The sequence below is a fragment of the Molossus molossus genome, unplaced genomic scaffold, assembly GCF_014108415.1.
Source record: "Molossus molossus isolate mMolMol1 unplaced genomic scaffold, mMolMol1.p scaffold_m16_p_11, whole genome shotgun sequence".
NCBI lineage: Eukaryota > Metazoa > Chordata > Mammalia > Chiroptera > Molossidae > Molossus > Molossus molossus.
Window position 1 is genome coordinate 32,622,751 of NW_023425346.1, and position 23,273 is coordinate 32,646,023.

The 23,273-nt window shown below is 38.9% G+C and overlaps 1 protein-coding gene across 1 annotated transcript in view; it reads left to right on the plus strand.

Moving 5' to 3' along the window:
* Window positions 1–23,273, plus strand: part of LYPD6 (LY6/PLAUR domain containing 6) — a 134,471-nt gene that overhangs the window by 760 nt on the left and 110,438 nt on the right. The window lies entirely within an intron of this gene.

Below are 23,273 nucleotides of genomic sequence, written 5' to 3' on the forward strand. Positions count from 1 at the left end.
GCTCTGACCCCCTCCACATTCTCACCAGTTCTCCTCCCCTCCCCTCTCCCCGCCCTGAGTATCAACCCTGCTCCTCACTGCTCGATTCAAAACTTGATGTTTGAGCATGATTATATCCAGTCTGGTCCCTGGCATCTTAAATATCACAATCATTTTTCATTTCCTCGGAGACTACAAGGACTTGTTATAATTTTTTGATGGGGGGGGGGTTGTTGAGGGGTGGGGAACAGATCTTTGATAGCAATTTGTTGGTAGAACAACATTGACCTCCCTAAGCATATGACAACAGGAATGTTAAGCTTTTCCCTCTGGTAACCTACCCAAGGTGTGACCTCCAAAATTCAATTTTCTTTGTGGGAGGCTAGGGAGTTCAGATTCTCCAGGGGGAAGCTTATTTCTTGTTAAATTGACTTACTGTGACATACACTCGGGTTTGCTGTGCTCTGGCCAGCCATTGCAGATGCCATGATATTATTAGAGCAATTCCCTTAAAGCCATTACATTTTCTTTCGAGTGAGAGGACTCGAGGTAGCTGCTTACAATTTTGGATCTGCACCTTATTTCTCTAGAAGACATTAATGGTTACTGTATATGTGCTCACGTGTACCAAGTTTGCAAAAGATATTTGTGCAGTCGTCCATGAAATGGCTTAATACACATTCATGTTAAACCCATTTAAATGTAAAAGATCTATCTGTTTTCAATTTTAGTTTCCACCTTGACCAAAGGCACCAGACTGAAACAGGACTTAAAAGAGGCTTTCTTGTTTAAACAGAGGTTTTACAAAACTCTAGTCTGTAGAGCACACAGTAAGCTTCCTGAGCTTGTAGGCACACAAAGGCTGTTAAATTTGTGAATTGGTTCCTTGTGTTAAAAAAAAATCAGAAATACTTCCAGACAAAAAAGGTAGCTATGATTCATGGGTCTATATTTTGAAGCTGTTGACAGTCTTTGTAAGATGAATGTTTATTTCACAGAATGCATAAATGAGCTGATTATGAGCAAATAATGCCAAGCAAAACACTCTACTATGTATTGCATTATGCTGTACAATTTACATGGCACATTGAGACCTGCTATTAAAGTGTCTTTGAGGAAGTCATGTTTTATCACGCCCATTTTACAGGTGGAGTAATTGAGGCTCTCACAGATTAAGTGACTTTTCCAAGGTGAATAGCAGAGTTCCAGTTTTTTCATTCCTTTCCTCCTTTGCTCCTCCCTTCCTCCCACATTCCCTCTCTCCTTCCTTGCTTTTCTTTATACTGGGCTACATCTTTGGTGTCTTTCTACCTCCAGTTTCTGTACCTCTTTTTACTATTCAGCCCATAGCTTTGGGACCATTATGTGCCATTTCTAAAAGGCTTTGCTCTCTGCTAAATATTACTTAGCTCCCAATAAGGTGTGGGCTAATAAAGATTTAAGGAGAAAGCTAATAATGGTTTTAGGGAACTACTCTTTTAAAAGGGGTATATTACTTTTATTAATGAGTTGTTAAATATACAAGTAATCAAAACCCTAAAGAATGATGTACTAATAGAAATGTTTCAGGAAATCAGGTGACTAGCAGTGGCAGAGATGTTTGAGAGAAATGTAAGTTTCCCACTTTATGAGCAGATTACTCATAAACTCTATAGACAAATATAATGAAGCATCAATAAATGATTATTTTATTAGGGCCATTCTTATTTTAAAAAGAATTGACAAACCAGATTACTTAAATAAACCCAGAACTGCTCTGGGAAAAAGTAAATACCCACAGAATCCTCATTACCTAGTGTACAAATGCAGCAGAAGACATTGATTAAAGAGAAATCATGTTTTTACTTGCATAGCTAACAAAGATCTTACAGATATCTATCTGATTACAGTAGTTTCCCCTTTATCTGTAGATTATATGTTCCAAGACACCCAGTGGATGCCTGAAACCATGAATAGTACCGAACCTTATATATGCTATGTTTTTTTCCTATACATACATGCCTATGATAAAGTTTAATTTATAAATTAGGCATACTAAAAGTTTAACAATAATAACTAATAATAAAATAGAACAATTACAACAATATACTATATTAAAAGTTATGTGAATGGCTTTGGGGCCATTGTTACATAAAATAAGGATTACTTGAGTACAGGTACTGCACTATGAGGCAGTCAGCCAGTCTGATCATCGAGAGAACTACTAAGTGACTAATGGGCGCGGATGTATACGGTATGGATATGCTGGACAAAGGTATGATTCATGTCCTGGGCGGGACAGAGCAGGACTGTGAGAAATTTCATCACCCTACTCAGGATGGCACACCATTAAAAACGTATGAAATGTTTGTTTATGGAATTTTCTGTTTAATAGTTTCAAAGTGTGGCTGAGAAAAGCGAAACTGTGGATGGGGTGGGGTACTGTATTTATTAAAAACTCATCATTCGCACATCTTTTCTTGGAAAATCATTGCTCACAATATTTACTTTTGACACTGCACACTATTTATTAAGATGAATAGGATTATTTTGTTTGCACTAATATAGGTAGGTGTTGAGTTTACTGGTACTAAGTCCTGATTTAGTAGGTGGGTTTTGGAGTCAAGTCTTGGCTTCACATATACTAACCATGGGACTTCAGAAAGTGATCAAACCTCTCTGTGCTTCAGTTTCCCTATATGTAAAGCATGAATAATAATGGCACCTAACTCATGCAGATTTTCAATCTATCCATGCAGCAATATTTAGTGAGCACCTCCTATATGCCAGCATTGCTCTAGGTGCTAGGAATACAAAGACAAACCCTTTGCCAATGAAGTTTACAGCCTAGCGCTGGAGAGTTAATGGTATGATGCATGTCAAGTGCTTAGCATGGAACATGACACCTAGTAAATGCCCCATGATTGTTAACTCTTGGTATCATACATTCATTCAGGAAATGTTCACTGAGTGCCTAGCAGACGCAATGCAGATTGGAGCATGTTGATGAATGATAGATAATTCCATTCGATATCCTAATGGGAGAGAGGACTCCAAAGAAAGACATAAAGTGCATAATCAGTTCTCTAAAAAAGAATTCAAACGCAGACATGTAAGTGAAAAAAATGGAAAGAAATACTAAAGTCAAATTACCCATAAGAAAGTGTGGGGAGTATATAATTTTTTTTTATAGGAACCTAAAAAAAAAAAAAAGTCTTGTATTCAAGCTCTTTGAAAACACATAGGAAAAAATTAAGGAATGAAAAAAGAATGCTTACTTAGATATGTGTAATGAAAAAGAAATACTTGAAGGGTCAGATTATGAAATTGAGCCCATGAAGGGAGTCAGATCCCATGAACACTAAATATGAGATGGCCAAAAATGAATTTGGAAAAAACCCTTGCAATGGATTTTAAAGACAATAATGAAAGACTCTTAAATACTGTGAAATTAGAATTGTATAAGACTTGGCTTTCATCATACCAAACATATACTCAGAGATAAAAAGAATATACAGTGCACCCTGGCTGTTTGGCTCAGCAGTTAGAGTATCAGACCACAAACCAAAGAGTCATGGGTTTGATTCCTAGTCATAGGTTCGAATTCTGGTCAAGGGCACGTACCTGGGTTGCAGGTTCATCCCTGGTCCTGGTTGAGGTCATGCGGGAGGCAACCAATCAATGTGTCTCTCTCCAATCGATGTGTCTCTCTCACATCAGTGTTTTTCTCCCTCTCTCTCTTTCTCTCTCCCTCACTCCCTTCTAATCTATCTAAAAAATCAATAGAAAAATAACAAAATAAAATAAAATAAAGAATATACAGTGTAAATGAATTCTGTGCTTCTGATTTTGCTGAGTAATAGTTCTACACCCAGACTTTCTCATGCAATAAACACATGAAGGTAATAGATCAGGAAATGGCAAGTGCTCAGGATATGCCAGACCTAATCAACAGACTAGATGCAGATAAATCACCAAGACTAGATGGCCATCACCCAAGTGTGTTGAAGACACGCAGTGTGTACAGGACAGCCCTCCGGGGCATTGCTGGCATCCTTGGGGGCTCCTGTCAGGGATGGGTTTCAGGGAAGACTCTGGAGCCATCAAACCAGAGCCACGTCTGTGGATAGTTGGGAGATCAGTATTCAAAGTGAACCTAGATTACAGTAAATACAACTTATTTTGTGAAAAGAGGAATAATGTATTACAGTTAAAGGAGGAACTATATTTGCAGCTACAGAAAATATAGTATTTTTAACCTTTCAAAAAGCCTGACTAGGTTTCAAATGCCAGTTCTTTCCTTCTTCATGACCTTTTTGTTTGGTGGAGAAAGAAGAAACAGAGTGGAGACAGACGCTTCTCTGAGTGGACAAGTAGGCTTTTCCAGGAAGTAGTTTGGGGATGGTTTTCATTTAATTTTATAAATGTTTACAGAAGGTGTGCAATTCTTATGCATAAGTGGAAACCACACTGATAAAGTTGAACCACAGGAATAATTTAAAAGACAACCTAAATGAGAAGCAAAAATAATAGAAGATTAAAGTCAAAATGGAAGATTGAAAATAAGTATACTTGGGAAAAGCAATGTCAAGCACATTTATAGGAGATGGTTTTAAATTCTATTTCCATCAGCAGTCAATATGGCTGGGTAATATTCTCTCAGCTCTCTAAAACAAAGTGTGTCTACAAGTTAAAGTCAATATTAAGAAAACAGTAAGATATAAAATTCTGTACTAGTGTGAGACCATTTAAAAAATGAGTAGTTGATGTAAATCTTTTCTACTTATCTGTTCATTTATAGAGAAATAAATGTCAACATATTAACAGTGACTATCTCTAGGTATTATGGGATTGCAAATGTTTTTATTTTCTTACCACAGCATTTACCAAATTTTCTACAATGAACATGTATTGCTCTTATAAGAAAAAGTGCTGTGAAAATAAGTTGTAGTATTATAACCTCAGATTTCATACAGTCTAACTATAAGAAAAGCTCATTTGCTTATCATTTCTATGTCTTCTACAGATCAGTAGTTGAAAATATTGCTTGTGTTTTCCCCTGAATTATTTCTATATAAAAGGCAGCATGTTTGGATATTTTTTATTGTATTTGGTATTAGGGAAAAAGTGTGCTTTCTTTAGATAGTAAGAACTGAGAAATCGAAAGGTGTTTTATGTTTTCTATAACTATCAGGACTTGAAGTACCAAGTTAATGGAAGGATTTGAGTCCTCCCTCCCCTCCCTCACCTCCCTCCCTCCTTCCTTCCCTCCCTCCTTTCTTTCTGTCTGTCTGTCTGTTATTAATCCTTACCTGAGGATATTTTTCCATTGATTTTAGAGTGGAAGGGGTGGGGGAGAGAGAGAGAGAGAAAGAGAGAAACATCGATGTGAGAGAGAGACATTGACTGGTTGCTTCCTGTACCACCCCAACCAGGGCTAGGGATCGAACCTGCAACCCAGGTACGTGCCCTTGACCAGGAATCAAACCCGTGACCCTTCGGTCTGCAGGCCAACGCTCTTACCGCTGAGCCAAACCAGCCAGGGCTCTGAGTTCTTTCTATTGTATAAGCCCCATGAGGTCAGGGATCAAGTCTGTTTCTTTCCTTTTTAATTCCGTAATACTTGCCTCAGAGGGGCCTGGCACATAGCAGTCTCCCAATACATGCATTGAATGTTTTGAATGGAATGAAAGGGCTGAAAGCTCCCATAGACTTAAAAAGATTTGAAATAAGAAGAGACCCTGGGGCCCATTTTATCTTCTGAAATCCTATGATTCACTCAAGTCTCAACTTAACTGTGATCTGTAAGTTGTTGTGACATTCCTTGTATTATGTAGCTGCTAGGCCACAAAAATGGTTTGTGTTGGTCATCTAGGATCCTCTGGCTTATGCTTGAGGCTTTTGTTTGTTTTTTGTTTTTTAAGGTTCTACTCTAGATTTTACTTTTCTCTCAGGCCTGGGCTTGGGTTCATCACCTTCCTTCCCTGCGTTGGACCCCAGTGCATATGATCCCAGTGAACGCTGGCCCTTCCTGGTAAGCTAGAATCATTGCAAGATAGAAATATGTACCACAACTTATTAAATATTAACAATTGAATATTAATACCAGATCCCTAGAAGAAACCCAGGAGTCACTGTATATTTTTCTCCAACATCAGCTTTATAAGGTGCTGTTTTCAAAATATGCAGGAATAGACCTGGAATTGTCAGAAAGAATCTTAACAGAAGAACAGACGATTTTATCTTATATAAAATCTGGTATATATGTTACTGCGTGCAACTCTTATTGTCATTCCTCAACTAAGACACACATGAAGGAATCAGATAAGAGTACTTACATGATTAAGTCAGTGCCCAGGATTGTGAATGAGGACTTGGGCAGAGGTGGCTATTATGACAGAATATAAAGAAAAGAACTTTGCCTTGGGGAATACGGGCTCAGGGGATAGGACTTTTGTCTATACATCATGACGGTTACTGCAATCTTCAAATAGTCTGACTCCAAGATTACCATTGGTCACCCATGACACCAGTGTAACCAGAGGCTATAGGACAGGAGCCATTGCTTGCCATCAGGCATTTCTCTGTGGGGTCCTCAGCAGTTCATGTAGCATAGAGCAGGTGTGAGGAGACAAGAGCCACATGGGACAGGTATGGGAACCATCTTGGTTTAGAAGCCTCCCCAGGAGCTGATATCTCTTGTAACCAAGTTCAATGGACAAAAGCTTCCCAAACCCCATAAGCGATATTCCCCTTTTCTAGAATCATGGTCCTCAGAGAGGCCGCAAGTGTGATGTCCCCATCAGGTAATTTTAGTTTTCTCTCAGTCTGCCAATTAAGGATCATAGTTATAACTGGTGACTGGTCACAATACTAGTAATCTAGTTAACATTTTTATCCTTATCAGGTTGCTACAAAAGAAGCGCTGGACAGATACAGGAAGTCAAATTCTCATGCATACAGTTACAGATAGAGTGCACTTGGATGATTAGTTTTTGTGAAAATACGAAGTTAGAACATCTGTTGATGTTTGAAAGCAAGGGATTTAAACCGAAAACAATGAGCTCAAAGACTGTATAATACACTTTCTCCTGTCCTGCATTTCACCTCTTCTCTCTTTTGCCCAGAAGGGATGAAGGCTAAAATTAAAAATAGGTTGGAAAAGTGTTTTGATGTATGCATGAATGATTAACGCATAATGGGTTGTTAGGTGAAATGACAGTATTAGGTGTGAAATCTTCATTTTTTGATAGCCCTTTTAGAAGCCATCGATGTAAGAATTCATAAACCCAAGATTACCCTACTATCTCCGCCATTTTTTTGAAATCATGATTGTTGAATTATCAAAACAAATATCTTTAAGCATTGTAACTGATTAAATAACAATATAGTTAATGTGTGTGGGTGATAGGATTTTAGGTGAACATTTAAAAAATATACTCAGTGTCTTTATGCCCTACAAAGCAGGAGAAATAAAGACTGAATTATTCTCATTTCATTTGTTTTCCTTTTTTTCCCCCAGTAGCAAATACTATAATAAATGAGCAAATATATACATTATTTAAATTTCCATCAAGACATCTAGAAATAGTAGTTCCTTTCTGCCATTAAAGCAATTTAGATAATGTATATACTTACTTGCACTTATAATAGTAACATTTATTACCCTCTACTTTTTTTTTAATATATATATGGCTTATCATCTACAGGACTCTACCTGCTTGGGAGGGATTCTGTTACATTTTCATCGGCAGAGAGGAAGTGTAGAGTAATGATTAAAGGCCTGGGGTCTCCTGTGTTGTCATTCTGGCCCCACCAGTTGCCAACTGTGTGACCTTGGGCAAGTTATTTAGTTTCCCTCATTTTAACTGGTTACCATTAACCAGCTGGGTGACCTTTAGCAAATTAGTCACCCACTCTCTGGGCTTCATTTGCTTGAACTATAAAATCAAGGGGCTGCCCTAATTAAACTTTAAATTCCTAGATGAGTTGGAACAACATCTATTTGTTGACGTTTAAAGCTACCCATTAATGCTGATCTAATAACATAGTTTTGAGCAACTGAAAGTGTGGCATAATATTGGTATTTAGACCAAACTAAGTTAAACAGAGTTCTTGGCTTCTAAGACCATGAGATCTGTAATAAATAATTGAAAAGATCTAGCACCTCTCCCTTGAATTTGTTCTTGTCTAGCCATGCTGTTCTTTGACTTCATTCTCCATGCGGCCGACATTTAATTTCCTGTAGGTTTTTCATCCTGAAGATACAAATTTTACTTTCAAATGTTATAAAAAACATTACCACTTAAGAATACTAGCTTTAATAGAAATAATATTCTGTATTTATGCAGTGTCTTTTCCTACAGGATCAAAAGAATAGTATTAGAAGTGCATGGTTTTCCTTTTGTGTGTAACTTCATAGAAGAATTTTCTTTTATGGAATTCCTTTAATTCATATTCCCAGTCACCCACCCAAATGAATTCACAGAAACTTTTGCAGCAATCCTAACTTGTTCTTACTCAAACATGTCCTTGGCCAGGCGTGTCCTTCCACCTATTCTTTCTCAATTGACAATCCTTTTTATTCTTCAAGACCTAGTTGAAATGCACTTTCCCCAAAGAAGGCCTTTCTCCTGATTCCCCCACTAGTGTAAATGTTGCTCTTTTTCTTCTACCTGTGTTTTGTACTGACATAATGTCTTTTCACAGCCTAGCTCATTATTTATATAATGTCTTTCTTCTCTTGAATGCCAGCAGGAGCATATGGTGAAGCACCGAGTAAGACCTCATCAAATATATTGAATAGAATTACAACTTTCATAGAGAAAAAGCTGGGAAGATTGAGGAGAAGAGGGTAAAATCACTAAAGACTGATGTAAATGGAAGGGATAGGTTTTATATTTCATGACAGCTGCCACCTCGTTTGAGTCTCTGGGTGTCCACAAAGAACAAAGGAATACCACAAGCTGGGACCATTTCCTCGGAGACACTGCTCTGCTGTAGTTTCCTAGGAATAGGATATATTCTAGGTACGGTGTTAATCATCATGACCTAGGACTTAGGAACGTTAGGAATGCCATCTTCACAGGTGGAAATAGAAAGCTGGTTCCTTTACACTTTCACACTAAGTGGCACTATGCCTTTAAAACTGTACAGATAGATTCTATTAAACAGAAAACAGAAAAGTTCAAGAAAGAAAATAACCATTCTTTTTCCCATTACCGAGATTTAGTTATTTGTATGTAATATCACTGTCTCAATAGTATTCTTTTTCTCTAGGTTACATGGTGGCTGGCTACCTAGCTAGGTATATAGCATATGTTCAGTGTTTTTGGTCCGTATTCTAATAGAACAAAATAGAGGACAGTGTCTCAAATTTGGTATGTATAGGTCACGGTGTACAAAATGCTTTCATGCTATTGAAAAACGCTTTCAGAATTGTCTCATCGAGGAGAATAACACATATATTTATGGCTGGCACTTATTTTTCTTTTTCTTTTTGGTTACAGATGTTTCTCCTTTTTTACCCCATTGGCACCCTCCTCCCCATCCCCTGCCCCATCCCCGGCTTTGTTGTCCATGTCCATGGTTATGCATACATGCATATAAGTTCTGTGGTTTATCTCTTCCCACCCCATCACCCCCTCTTCTGAGAGTTGTCAGTCTGTATCCTACTTCCACGTCTCTGGGTCTACCGTATTCCTCAGACTGTAATGTTCATTATATTCCGTATATAAGTGAGATCATGTGGAATTTGTCTTTTTCTGCTTGGCTTGTTTCACTTAGGATAATACTTTTCAGGTCCCTCCATGTCGCCTCAAAGGATAAGAGATCTTTCTTACAGCTGCATAGTACTCCATTGTGTATATGTACCACTGCTTTTTTATCCATTCGTCTACTGATGGACACTTGGGCTGTTTCCAGATCTTAGCTATTGTAAATAGTGCTGCTGTGAACATGGGGGTACATATATTCTTTCTGATTGGTGTTTCAGGCTTCTTAGGGTATATTCCTAGAAGCAGGATCACTGGGTCAAATGGAAGTTCAATTTTTAATATTTTGAGATAACACCATATTGTTTTCCATAGTGGCTGCACCAGTCTGCGTTCCCACCAGCAGTGTACTAGAGTCCCCCTTTCTCCACACCCTCGCCAACACTTGTTGTTTGATGATTTGTTGATGGCTGCCATTCTGACAGGTGTGAGGTGATACCTCATTGTTGTTTTCATTTGCATCTCTCTGATGATTAGTGATGGTGAGCATTTCTTCATACATCTCTTGCCATTTGTATGTCCTGTTTGGAGAGGTGTCTATTCAGCTCCTATGCCCATTTTTTAATTGGGTTCTTTGTCTTCCTTTTGTTGAGTAATATGAGCACTCTATATATTTTGTAAATTAACCCCTTATCTGATGTATCATTGGCAATGATGTTCTCCCATACAGTGGGTAGCCTTTCCATTTTGATGATTGTTTCTTTTGCTGTGCAGAAGCTTTAGAGTTTGTGGTAGTCCCATGTGTTCATTTTCTCCTTTGTTTCTCTTGCCTTAGGTGATGTATCAGTGAAAATTCTGCTGCGTATGATGTCTGAAATTTTGATGCCTATATTTTCTTCTAGAATTTTTATGGATTCACAGGTCACATTTAAATCTTTTATCCATTTTGAGTTTATTTTTGTGTAGGGTGTAAGTTGATGGTCTAGTTTCATTTTTTTTGCATGTAGCTGTCCAATTTTCCCAACACCATTTATTAAAGAGGCTCTCTTTTCTCCACTGTATGCTCTTGCCCCCTTTGTCAAATATTAATTGAGCATATTGCCTTGGGTCCATTTCTGGGTTCTCTGTTCTGTTCCACTGGTCTATATGCCTGTTCTTGTGCCAGTACCAGGCTGTTTTGATTACAGTCGCTTTGTAGTATAACCTGATATCTGGTATTGTGATCCCACCTACTTTGTCCTTCTTTTTCAAAATTGCTGTGGCTATTCGGGGACTTTTTGGGTCCATGTAAACTTTTGAAGTATTTGTTCTAGTTCTGTGAAATATGTTGTTGGTATTTTGATGGGGATTGCATTGAATCTATAGATTGCTGTGGGTAGTATGGACATTTTAATGATGTTAATTCTTTCAATCCATGAACAAGATATGTGCTTCCACTTTTTTATATCTTTCTCTATTTCCTTTTTCAATGTCCTGTAGTTTTCTGCAAATAGGTCCTTTACCTCTTTGGTTAAGTTTATTCCTTGGTATCTTAATTTTTTTGCTGCGATGTAAGAGTGGCGAAAGTGGACATCCCCGTCTTGTTCCTGTTCTTAAGGGAAATGTTTTTAGTTTCTGCCCATTGAGTATGATGTTGGCTGTAGGTCTTTCATATATGGCCATTATTATGTCAAGATATGATCCCTCTATTCCCACATTGCTGAGCATTTTTATCAGAAATGGATGCTGGATTTTGTCGAATGCTTTTTTAGCATCTATTGATATGATCATGTGGTTTTTATTCTTCATTTTGTTTATGTGGTGTATTACCTTTATTGATTTGCAAATATTGCACCAGCCTTGCATCCCTGGAATGAATCCCACTTGGTCATGGTGAATAATTTTTTTGATGTATTGCTGGATTTTATTTGCTAGTATTTTGTTCAGGATTTTGGCGTCTATGTTCATCGGGGATATTGGTCTGTAGTTTTCTTTCTTTGTACTGTCTTTTCTGGTTTTGGAATCAGAATTATGCTGGCTTCATAAAACAAGTTTGGAAGTCTTCCTTCTTGTATTTTTTGTAATAGTTTGAGGAGAATGGGTGTGTGTTCTTCTTTGAATGTTCGGTAAAACTCCCCCGTGAAGCCATCTGGGCCTGGGCTTTTGTTTGCTGGGAGAGTCTTGATTATATCTTAAATTTCTTCTGTTGTTATTGGTCTGTTCAAATTTTCTATCTCTTCCCGGTCCAGTTTTGGGAGACTATGTGTTTCTAGAAACTTGTCCATTTCGCTTAGATTGTCAAATTTGTTGCCATATACTTGTTCATAGTAGCTGTTAACGATCTTTTGTATTTCTGTGGTGTTGGTTGTTACTTCTCCTCTTTCATTTCTGATTTTGTGTATTTGGGTTCTCTCTCTTTGTTTCTTGGTGAGTCTAGCTAAGGGTCCATCGATCTTGTTTATCTTTTTGAAAAACCAGCTCTTTGTTTCATTGATCCTTTGAATTGTTTTTTTGGTCTCCGTGTCATTTATTTATGCTCTGATCTTTACATTTTATTCCTCTACTTGCTCTGGGGTTTTCTTTTTGTTTGCTTTCTAATTCTTTAAGTTGTGAGGTTAGACAGTCAATTAGAAATTTTTCTTGTTTCTCGAGGTAGGCCTGTAGTGCTATGAACTTCCCTCTCAGAACTGCTTTAGCTCCATCCCATAGATTTTGTGTTGTTGTGTGTTCATTTTCATTGGTTTCCAGGAATTTTTCAATTTCTTCCTTGATTTCCTCGGACACCCATTCATTGTTCAATAACATGCTATTTAGCCTCCATGTCTTTGCATGTTCTTGTTGCAATTGATTTCTAGTTTCATGCCATTGTGATCTGAGAATATGCTTGATATGATTTCAGTTTTCTTGAACATGTAGAGACTTAGTTTCTGCCCTAACATGTGGTCTATGTTTGAGAATGTCCCATGTGCACTTGAGAAGAATGTGTATTCTGTAGTTTTGGGGTGTAATTCTCTGTAGATATCTATTAAATCCATTTGGACTAGTGCTTCATTTAGAGTCTCTATTTCCTTCCTAATTTTTTGCCTAGAGGATCTATCCAGTGGTGTCAATGGGGTGTTGAAGCCCTCTCTATGATTGTATTGCTGTCGATTTCTCCTTTGAAGTCCTCCAGAAGATTTTTAATATATGTTGGTGCTCCTATATTGGGTGCATATATGTTTACCAATGTTATATCTTCCTGTTGGATAGATTCTTTCAATATTATGTAGTGGCCCTCTTTGTCTCTAGTTATGGCCTTCATTTTGAAATTTATTTGATCAGATATGAGTATTGCTACCCCAGCTTTTTTTTTGCTTTCCGTTTGATTGGAAAATTTTTTTCCATCCCTTCACTTTCAACCTATGTGAATCTTTTGTTGAGAGGTGGGTCTCTTGTAAACAACATATAGATGAGTCATGCTTTCTTATCCAATCAGCTACTCTGTGTCTCTTTATCGGAGCATTCAATCCATTTACATTTAAGGTGATTATTGATATGTACTTATTTATTGCCATTTTTGTTTAGTTTGGTTATATTTTTCTTCCTATTTCTTCTACTAATTACAGCAGTCCTTTTAACATTTCTTGCAGTGCTGGTTTGGTGCTAATGTATTCCCTTAGCCTTTTTTGTGTGTGGGAAGCTCTTTATTTGACTTTCTATTTTGAATGATAGCCTTGCTGGGTAGAGTAGTCTTGGATTCAGATCCTTGTTTTTCATGACCTTGATTACTTCATGCCATTCCCTTCTGGCCTATAGTGTTTCCTGTGAGAAGTCAGCTGAGAGCCTTATGGGGTTTCCTTTGTAGGTAACCTGTTGCTTATCACTTGCTGCCTTTAGGATTCTGTCATTGTCTTTAATTTTTGGCATTTTAATTACTATGTGTCTTGGTGTGGGCCTGTTTGGGTTCTTCTTACTTGGGGCTCTCTGTGCTTCTTGAACTTGAATGCCTTCTTCCTTCACCAAGTTAGGGAAGTTTTCTGTCACTATTTCTTTGAATATATTTTCTAACCCTTGCTCATTTTCTTTGTCTTCAGGGATTCCCATGATGCGAATATTATTACATTTCCAGTTGTCCCACAGTTCTCTTAAGCTGTCTTCTTGTTTTTTAATTATTTTTTCCTTTTGGTTTTCTGATTGATTGATGTTTTCTACCCTGTCTTGTAATTCAGTGATTCGGTCCTCAGCTTCCTCTACTCTGCTTTTTAGACCTTCCAATGTGTTCTTTATTTCTGTTATGTCATTTTTTATCTCTTCTTGATGGTTCTTAATTTAAAATTGGTTTATTTTCAGCATCTCTATGTCCTTACTCATGCTGTTGAGCTTCCTCAAGATCATGGCTCTGAATTCTAGCTCTGTTAACTTGCCTAACTGCTTCCCATTGATCTCATCTTTGGTGGAGGTCTCTTGTTCTTCCCTTTGGCTTTTGTTTCTGTGTTTCACCATTTTGGCTATCACAGTGGGCTTTGGAGCCTGTCAAGTTTTCTCTGTGGGTGTTGGTGTTCTGCTATTTGTGGCTCCCTCTCCTGGGTTTAGATGAGTGGGGGAGGACCCATGTTAAACACCACAGTCAAGTCTTACTTTCCTGGTTAAAGTTGCTAGCCCAGGAAAGGTACTGTTATCCTGTAGCTTTTTGCCTGGAGGCTAGCAGTCGAGGTTACTTGACAAGTTTGGGGTTGTCAGTTGATTGAAAAACTCCCTCAGGTGCTCAGCTTAAGGGGATTTCCCGAGGGTGGGGCAGATACTGGTTGTTAGTGAGCCTCAGTTAGCATTTCAATGGCCCACAGGGTGGGGTTGGATCTCCGAGGGAGGGGCTGCTGCCTCTCCCCTGAGCCCTGGGAAGGAGCAAGATGGTCACCTTCCTGGTGGCCACAACTCAGCAAAAGCTCTGAGTGCCCTCTAAATCCCGAGTGTCCCTACACAGTTCCAGTCCTGTCTGCCCTCCCTCTGCCGGAGCCCAAGGTGAGTGGCTGTGGCTGTTTCGGCCTCTGTCCCGGCTCTGCGCTGTGGGGCCGCCTGGGAGTGTAACCCGAGGGCGCCGCTCCCAGCTAAGGCCGCTGCCGAGCTGCCAACCGTGGGCTCCCAGCCCCCCTCTTACGCCTTTGCAATCCTACCAGGATTGAGTCAGTGTCCCTGGTTATATGGTCCTCACAAGCTGCTTTTCTGTTGCTTTTTCCCGTTGATTTGTCTGTGTTAGAGTTGTAATTCCAGTTTGGTTCTGGGAGACGGTCTGTGTAGCTTCGTTCACTCCGCCGCCATTTTGGAATCTACTTTTTTTTTTAAACTGAGTTTTTTTCTTTTTCTTTATTGATTTTAGAGAGAAAGGAAGGGAGAGGGAGAGAGAGCTAGAAACATCAGTGGGAGAGAACATCGATTAGCTGCCTCCTGCATGCCCCCACTGGGGTCAGGTCTACAACCTGGGCATGTGCCCTGACTGAGAATTGAACCAGCGACCTCTTGGTGCATGGGTCGATGCTCAACCACTGAGCCACACTGGCTGGGCAGGGTTGGCACTTTTTTAACCGAGAACTACATGAGGCTAGATCTGGTCAGTCTCTGATAGCCGTTTCTTTCTCCTGTCCCACTGTCATAGATTGGAATCACAGCCAGCTGACTTGACATGTTGTTTTGGGGAGCACCAGATGAGATATGGTTGGCTGAGCATCAACTCCACCCAATTCTAAGAAACAACTCAGTGTTCATATTCTATTGTTGCCAACTTTGTTATTCTTAGGTGTAGGCAAGCCCAGCAATGGAAATCAACAGGATGAAAAATATTTTCCCACCAAAGCTATTCAGAGGCTCAACATTCTAAATGAAGGGCAATACATATCATATAATGGAATAGCATTTTTAAAAAGGTACTTTTTGTAATGGTACTTTCTTCATGGCTTGGGAACTAGAAGAGAGACCTTTGCTAAAAGGGGTCCTCTTCAGCTAGGCCATGCAAGTGGAAGAAATGTGGAGTGCTGTAGCCCCCGGAAGACATTGAAGACAGGCGGGTTAACTCGTTTCTTATAGCTTCTGGGCAGCGGTGACATGGCATGGGGGTTTCAGATTGCTTCAGGAGAAGCAACGTACTGCATCAAGTTGCACATGGAAAATGGAAAGGAAAAGAGTGCAGAAAAGAAGGAGCGAAAGGATTTACAATAAAGAAAAGATCACCACTTTATAATTGGTTTAAGGAGATTTTCTGTTCATGTCTGGTTCTGATCATATCTGTGAAGCCCTAAAACAAAGAGCAACAAATTTGAAGAGAACTACCAAGCTCTATCTGCCTTAATTATGGGCTGTGTTCCTGCCATGGCCTCCATTACAGCCACACCCTTGGGAAGTCATTGTCTTAACTCTAGAGTCTGAAAGATCACAGGTTTCCTAGAGGGGATGAGCATACTTGCTAACGAATGAATCCAAGCTGGTTAATAGCCACATATATTGGTCAAGTAGGCAAGTAAAAGTTGAGGGAATGTAAGAATCTGAGGGGAGTGAGACAGAGACACAGAACAAGCAGTGAGGTATATAGGTGGGGAGGAAAGATGTTGAAATAGTTGCTTATTTTTATTTCCTACTTTTAATTTAAACTCTCGTCATGCTATTTGCTGAATTATCAACCACTAATTAATTACCAGATTTAAGCCAAGCCAGTTAACATCTTTGAACATCAGTTTCCCCATTTATAAAATGATTGTACAAGATAGGCATTTCTAGAGCGGGATCTGCAAGAAGAGTCAATGAAGGGGAAAAGTATTATGGTCAAATATGTCTGGAAACAATGGGTTAAATGATGTTTTTTAATTGTAGGAATTTTCAGGAATTTTAGAACCTGAATGATCACTCTATCTGAAAGCAGGTGTACCATTCAGTGACTTCCCAACCTGTTTGCCAGTGGAACCTATTTTGAAGGCTCATCTTGAGGGTCAAGTGTCCTGTGCAACACCAACTATTGGAGTTGCTGGTGTCTGAGGTCCTTCTGGGTTTTAAGTTTTGTGAATCCACAATTAGATGGTTTGCCTCTCCTGTATCTTTTCTAGCTAGCCTCACCTCATCTCTAGAAGAGTTTGTGTTGTATGTAAACCTTTCCATCAAAAAAGTGCCGTTGGAAAATTTCTGCATCTGCTTTATAGAGAACGGCACCGATGAGATAATGCAAACCTGCCAGCTATGCATTTTCCCCTCTACTTTTTATTTAGATTATGTAAAGTCTCAGGCAGTAAAAACACAAATAATAAGTTCTAAGTGCGCGCGTGCACACACACGCACGCATGCACCCTAACAAAAATATTGAAACATTTATATAAATAGAGGGTATAATATTTCAGAATACAGTTTATAAAAGACCCAGATTTTATTCTGACAGGCATTTCTGAGCGAAGCAGTGCGATTAATCACATAAAGATGAAGAGATGAATACTGAACACATACAAAATATGCACTGTTCTTCCCTTACCTTCAGGATTACAGAGGATGTTTGCACTCCTCGTCCCACCAATACTAATCTTGGATTTTCTATTTGGCTCCTGCCAGATTCACCCTTTGCTTGATGAGGAGCTGGAAAAAGCTGGGGTGTTCGGGGGAAGGAAGTGGAGACATGTAGATGTCCAGGGCACAGCATGGCTAGGACTGCATTGCGCCTCCTTCTACTAAAATAGCTCCATTCCTGGGTTAGAATGAGTAAGAATTCACAACGGCTGTTTTTCATATGGAAATCATTGTGGTTTGTGAATTCTCTAAAAATAGAATAATCTGAATCTCTATAGATAACCTACAGATAATCTATTGTAGACAATTTACAGTGGGCTATAAGTTTGGTTTTTTTTCTAAGTTTAATTTTTTTAAATATATTTATTTTTGTTACAGATGATTCTCCTTTTTCTCCCCACTGATACCTCCCTCCCTACCCTCCCCACCTTGCCCCAGCTTTGTTGTCCATGTCCATTGTTCATGCATACATGCATATAAGTTCTGTGGTTTATCTCTCCCCCACCACCCCCTCCTCTGGGGATTGTCAATCTGTACCCCACTTCCACGTCTCTGGGACTACCCCATTCCTCAGACTGTTATGTTCATTGTATTCCACAAATAAGTGAGATCATATGATACTTGTCTTTCTCAGTTTGGCTTGTTTTGCTTAAGATAATACTTTCCAGGTCCCTCCATGTCATCTCAAAGGATAAAAGATCTTTCTTTCTTACAGATGCATAGTACTCCATTGTGTATATGGACCACTACTTTTTTATCCATTCATCTACCAACGGACATTTGAGCTGTTTCCAGATCTTAGCTATTGTAAATAGTGCTGCTATGAACACAGGGGTACATATATTTTTTCTGATTGGTGTTTCAGGCTTCTTAGGGTATATTCCTAGAGGAGGGATCACTGGGTCAAATGGAAGTTCAATTTTTAATTTTTTGAGGTAACACCATATTGTTTTCTATAGTGGCTGCACCAGTCTGCATTCCCACCAGCAGTGTACTAGAGTCCCCTTTTCTCCACACCCTCACCAACACTTGTTGTTTGATGATTTGTTGATGGCGGCCATTCTGACAGGTGTGAGGTGATACCTCATTGTTGTTTTAATTTTCATCTCTCTGATGATTATGATGCTGAGCATTTCTACATGTCTCCTGGCCAGTTGTATGTCCTATTTGGAGAGGTGTCTGTTCAGCTCCTCTGCCGATTTTGTAATTGGGTTCTTTGTCTTCCTTTTGTTGAGTAATATGAGCACTCTATATATATTGGAAATTAACCCCTTATATGATATATCATTGGCAATTATCCTCTCCCATACATTGGGTTGCCTTTCCATTTTGATGATTGTATCTTTTGCTGTGCAGAAGTTTTTGAGTTTGATGTAGTCCCATGTGTTCATTTTCTACTTTGTTTCTGTTGCCTTAGGTGATGTATCAGTGAAAATTCTGCTGTGTATGATGTCTGCAATTTTGTTGCCTACATTTTCTTCTAGGATTTTTATGGATTCATGAGTCACCTGTAAGTCCTTTATCCATTTTGAGTTTATTTTTGTATATGGTGTAAGTTGATGGTCTAGTTTTATTTTTTTGCATGTAGCTGTCCAATTTCCCCAACACCATTTATTAAAGAGGCTGTCTTTACTCCACTGTATGCTCTTGCCACCTTTGTCGAATATTAATTGAGCATATTGCCTTGGGTCCATTTCTGGGTTCTCTGTTCTGTTCCAATGGTGTATATGCCTGTTCTTGTGCCAGTATCAGGCTGTTTTGATTACAGTGGCTTTGTAGTATAACCTGAAATCTGGTAATGTGATCCCTCCAACTTTGTCCTTCTTTTTCAAGATTGCTGTGGCTATTCGGGGTCTTTTTTGGTTCCATATGAACTTTTGAATTATTTGTTCTAGTTCTGTGAAATATGTCATTGGTATTTTGATGGGGATTGCATTGAATCTATAGATTGCTTTGGGTAGTGTGGACATTTTAATGATGTTAATTCTTCCAATCCATGAACAGGGTATGTGCTTCCACTTTTTTATATCTTCCTCTATTTCTTTTTTCAATGACCTGTAGTTTTCTGCAAATAGGTCCTTTACTTCTTTGGTTAAGTTTATTCCTAGGTATCTTAATTTTTTTGGCGCGATGGTAAATGGGATTGTTTTTTCAATTTCTCTTTCTGTGAGTTCATCATTGGTGTACAAGAATGCTGTCGATTTCTTGACGTTAATTTTGTATCCTGCGACTTTGCCAAATTCATTTATTAAGTCTAGTAGATTTTTGATGGAGTCTTTAGGGTTTTCTATGTATAATATCATGTCATCTGCAAATAATGACAGTTTCACTTCCTCCTTTCCAATTTGGATCCCTTTTATTTTTTCTTCATGTCTGATTGCTGTGGCTAAGACTTCCAGTACAATGTTAAACAAGAGAGGTGAAAGTGGACATCCCTGTCTTGTTCCTGTTCTTAATGGAAATGTTTTTAGTTTCTGTCCATTGAGTATGATGTTGGCTGTAGGTCTTTCATATATGGCCTTTATTATGTCAAGATATGATCCCTCTATTCCCACATTGCTGAGCGTTTTTATCAGAAATGGATGCTGGATTTTGTCAAATGCTTTTTCAGCATCTATTGATATGATCATGTGGTTTTCATTCTTCATCTTATTTATGTGGTGTATCACATTTATTGATTTGCGAATATTGTACCAGCCTTGCATCCCTGGAATGAATCCCACTTGGTCATGGTGAATAATTTTTTTGATGTATTTCTGGATCCGATTTGCTAATATTTTGTTCAGGATTTTGGCGTCTATGTTCATCAGGGATATTGGCCTGTAGTTTTCTTTCTTCATAGTGTCTTTGTCTGGTTTTGGAATTAGAATTATGCTGGCCTCATAGAACATGTTTGGAAGTCTTCCTTCTTCTTGAGTTTTTTGAAATAGTTTGAGGAGAATGGGTGTTAGTTCTTTTTTGAATGTTTGGTAAAACTCCCCCGTAAAGTCATGTGGGCCTGGGCTTTTGTTTGCTGGGAGAGTCTTGATTACCTCTTCAATTTCCTTAGTTGTTATTGGTCTGTTCAAGTTTTCTATCTCTTCCCGGTCCAGTTTTGGGAGACTGTGTGTTTCTAGAAATTTGTTCATTTCGCTTAGATGTTGAATTTGTTGCCATATAGTTGTTCATAGTAGTTGTTAACAATCTTTTGTATTTCCGTGGTGTTGGTTGTTACTTCTCCTCTTTCATTTCTGATTTTGTGTATTTGGGTTCTCTCTCTTTGTTTCTTGGTGAGTCTAGCTAAGGGTCCAACAATCTTGTTTATCTTTTCAAAAAACCAGCTCTTTGTTTCGTTGATCCTTTGAATTGTTTTTTTGGTCTCTATGTCATTTATTTCTGCTCTGATCTTTACTATTTCCTTCCTTCTACTTGCACTGGGGTTTTCTTTTTGTTTGCTTTCTAATTCTTTAAGTTGTGAGGTTAGACAGTCAATTAGAAATTTTTCTTGTTTTTTGAGGTAGGCCTGTAGTGCTATGAACTTCCCTCTCAGAACTGCTTTCGCTGCATGCCATAGATTTTGTGTTGTTGTGTGTTCATTTTCATTGGTTTCCAGGAAGTTTTCAATTTCTTCCTTGATCTCCTCGGTGACCCATTCATTGTTTAATAACATGCTATTTAGCCTCCATGTGTTGAAATGTCTTTGCATGTTTTTGTTGCAATTGATTTCTAGTTTCATGCCATTGTGATCTGAGAATATGCTTGATATGATTTCAGTTTTCTTGAACATGTAGAGACTTAGTTTCTGCCCTAACATGTGGTCTATGTTTGAGAATGTCCCATGTGCACTTGAGAAGAATGTGTATTCTGTAGTTTTGGGGTGTAATTCTCTGTAGATATCTATTAAATCCATTTGGACTAGTGCTTCATTTAGAGTCTCTGTTTCCTTCCTAATTTTTTTGTTTAGAGGATCTATCCAGTGCTGTCGACGGGGTGTTGAAGTCCCCTGCTATGATTGTATTGTTGTCGATTTCTCCTTGGAAGTCCTCCAGAAGATTTTTAATATATGATGGTGCTCCAATATTGGGTGCATATATGTTTACCAAGGTTATATCTTCCTATTGGATAGATTCTTTCAATATTATGTAGTGGCCTTCTTTGTCTCTAGTTCTGGCCTTATTTTGAAATTTATTTGATCAGATATGAGTATTGCTACCCCAGCTTTTTTTTTCCTTTCTGTTTGCTTGGAAGGTTTTTTCCATCCCTTCACTTTCAGCCTATGTGAGTCTTTTGTTGTGAGGTGGATCTCTTGTAAACAACATATATGTGAGTCATGCTTTCTTATCCAGTCAGCTACTCTGTGTCATTTTTTTTAAAAATTTTTATTGTTGAATGTAGAATGTATTACAGATGTTCCTCATTTTTCTCCCCTTGTCCCCCTCCTCCCCACTCCTGCCCCCTTCCCGCCTTTTCCCACACTATTGTCTGTCCATTGGTTCTGCATATAAGTTCTTTGGTTTATTTCTTCCCACCCACCAAACCCTTTCCCTTTGAGGTTTTTAGTCTAGCAACGAATTTGTACTTCTTAATCCCTTCACCTTTTTTACCCATTTCCCCAACCCCCTTCCCATCTGGCAACCAAGAAAATGTTCTCTGTATCTATGAGAATGTTTCTGTTCTACCTGTTCATTTTGTTTGTAGATTCCATTGTTGATACATATGTATTCATTGCCATTTTGTGTGTTCATATATTTTATCTTTTTCTTCAAAAAGACCCTTCATCATTTCATATAATAATGGTTTGGTGGTGATGAACTCCTTTAACTTTTTCTTGTCTGGGAAACTCTTTATATGGCCATCGATTCTAAATGACAGCTTTGCAGGATAGAGTAATCTTGGTTGTAGGTTCTTGCTTTTCATCAACCTGAATATTTCTTGCCACTCCCCGCTGGCCTGCAAAGTTTATTTTGAGAAATCAGCTGACAGCCTTATGGGAACTCCCTTGTAGGTAACTAGCTACCTTTCTCTTGCTGCTTTTAAGATTCTCTCTTTGTCTTGAACCTTTTGCATTTTGATGATGATGTGTCTTGGTGTGGGTCTCTTGGGGATCATCTTATTTGGGTCTCTTTGTGCTTTCTGGATTTGTATGTCTGTTTCCTTCACCAAGTTAGGAAAGTTTTCTGCCATTATTGTTTCAAACAGGTTTTCAATTTTTTGTCCTCGCTCGTCTCCTTCTGGCACCCCCAAGATGCAAATGTTGGCATGCTTGAAGATGTCGCAGAGGCTCCTTACACTATCCTCATTTTTTTGGATTCTTTTTTCTTTTTGCTGTTCTGACTGGGCATTTTTTTCTTCCTTATATTCCAAATCGATGGTTTGCTTCTTGGATTTACGTACTCTAGTATTGAATCTGTGTAAATTGTTCTTTATTTCAGTTAATGCCTCCTTCATTTCTGACTGCATCCATCATTTCTGACTGGTCCTTGTTTATGCTCTTGAGGCCCTCAATAAGTTCATTGAGCATTCTTATAAGCAGTATTTTGAATTCAGCATCTGTTAGGTTGCTTATCTCCATTTCGCTTAGTTTTTTTTTCTTGGGGATTTGTTCTGCTCTTTCATTTGGGACCTGTTTCTTTGTCTCCTCATTTTGGCTGCCTCCCTGTGTCTGTTTCTATGTATTACTTATTGAGCGGTATGGGGCTCGCTGAGACCAGATGCTGCTTGTTTGAATGAATTTAGGAAAACCTGAAGCAGGAACCAAGACAGGCCAATCCTATGGTTAAGCAAGTGGCAACAGCTTGGGTGGGCCTGACAGTTGGGTGCGGTGCGGCCTCAGGGTGTCACCAGGCGGGGCTACCAGTGTGAGCCAGGTTGCTGGAGTCCCAGATATGGAGACTGTCTGCTGCCCCAGGGAGGGGCTCACCAAAGGAACAAAGGCCTCTGACAGCACGTTTGTCCCAGAGAAAGCCCCCTCTCCAGCCCTTGCTCCAGTGCCAAACAGCTCAGTTCTTCCCTGTTTGTCTCTGGTGCCCCTTGTGCTGCCTCCCCTCCAAGCTTAGAGGGAGTGAGTCTGATGAGTCCATGCACGGGCCCTTTAGGGAGCTGCCTGGGTCTCCAGCCGCTTCAGCTTTC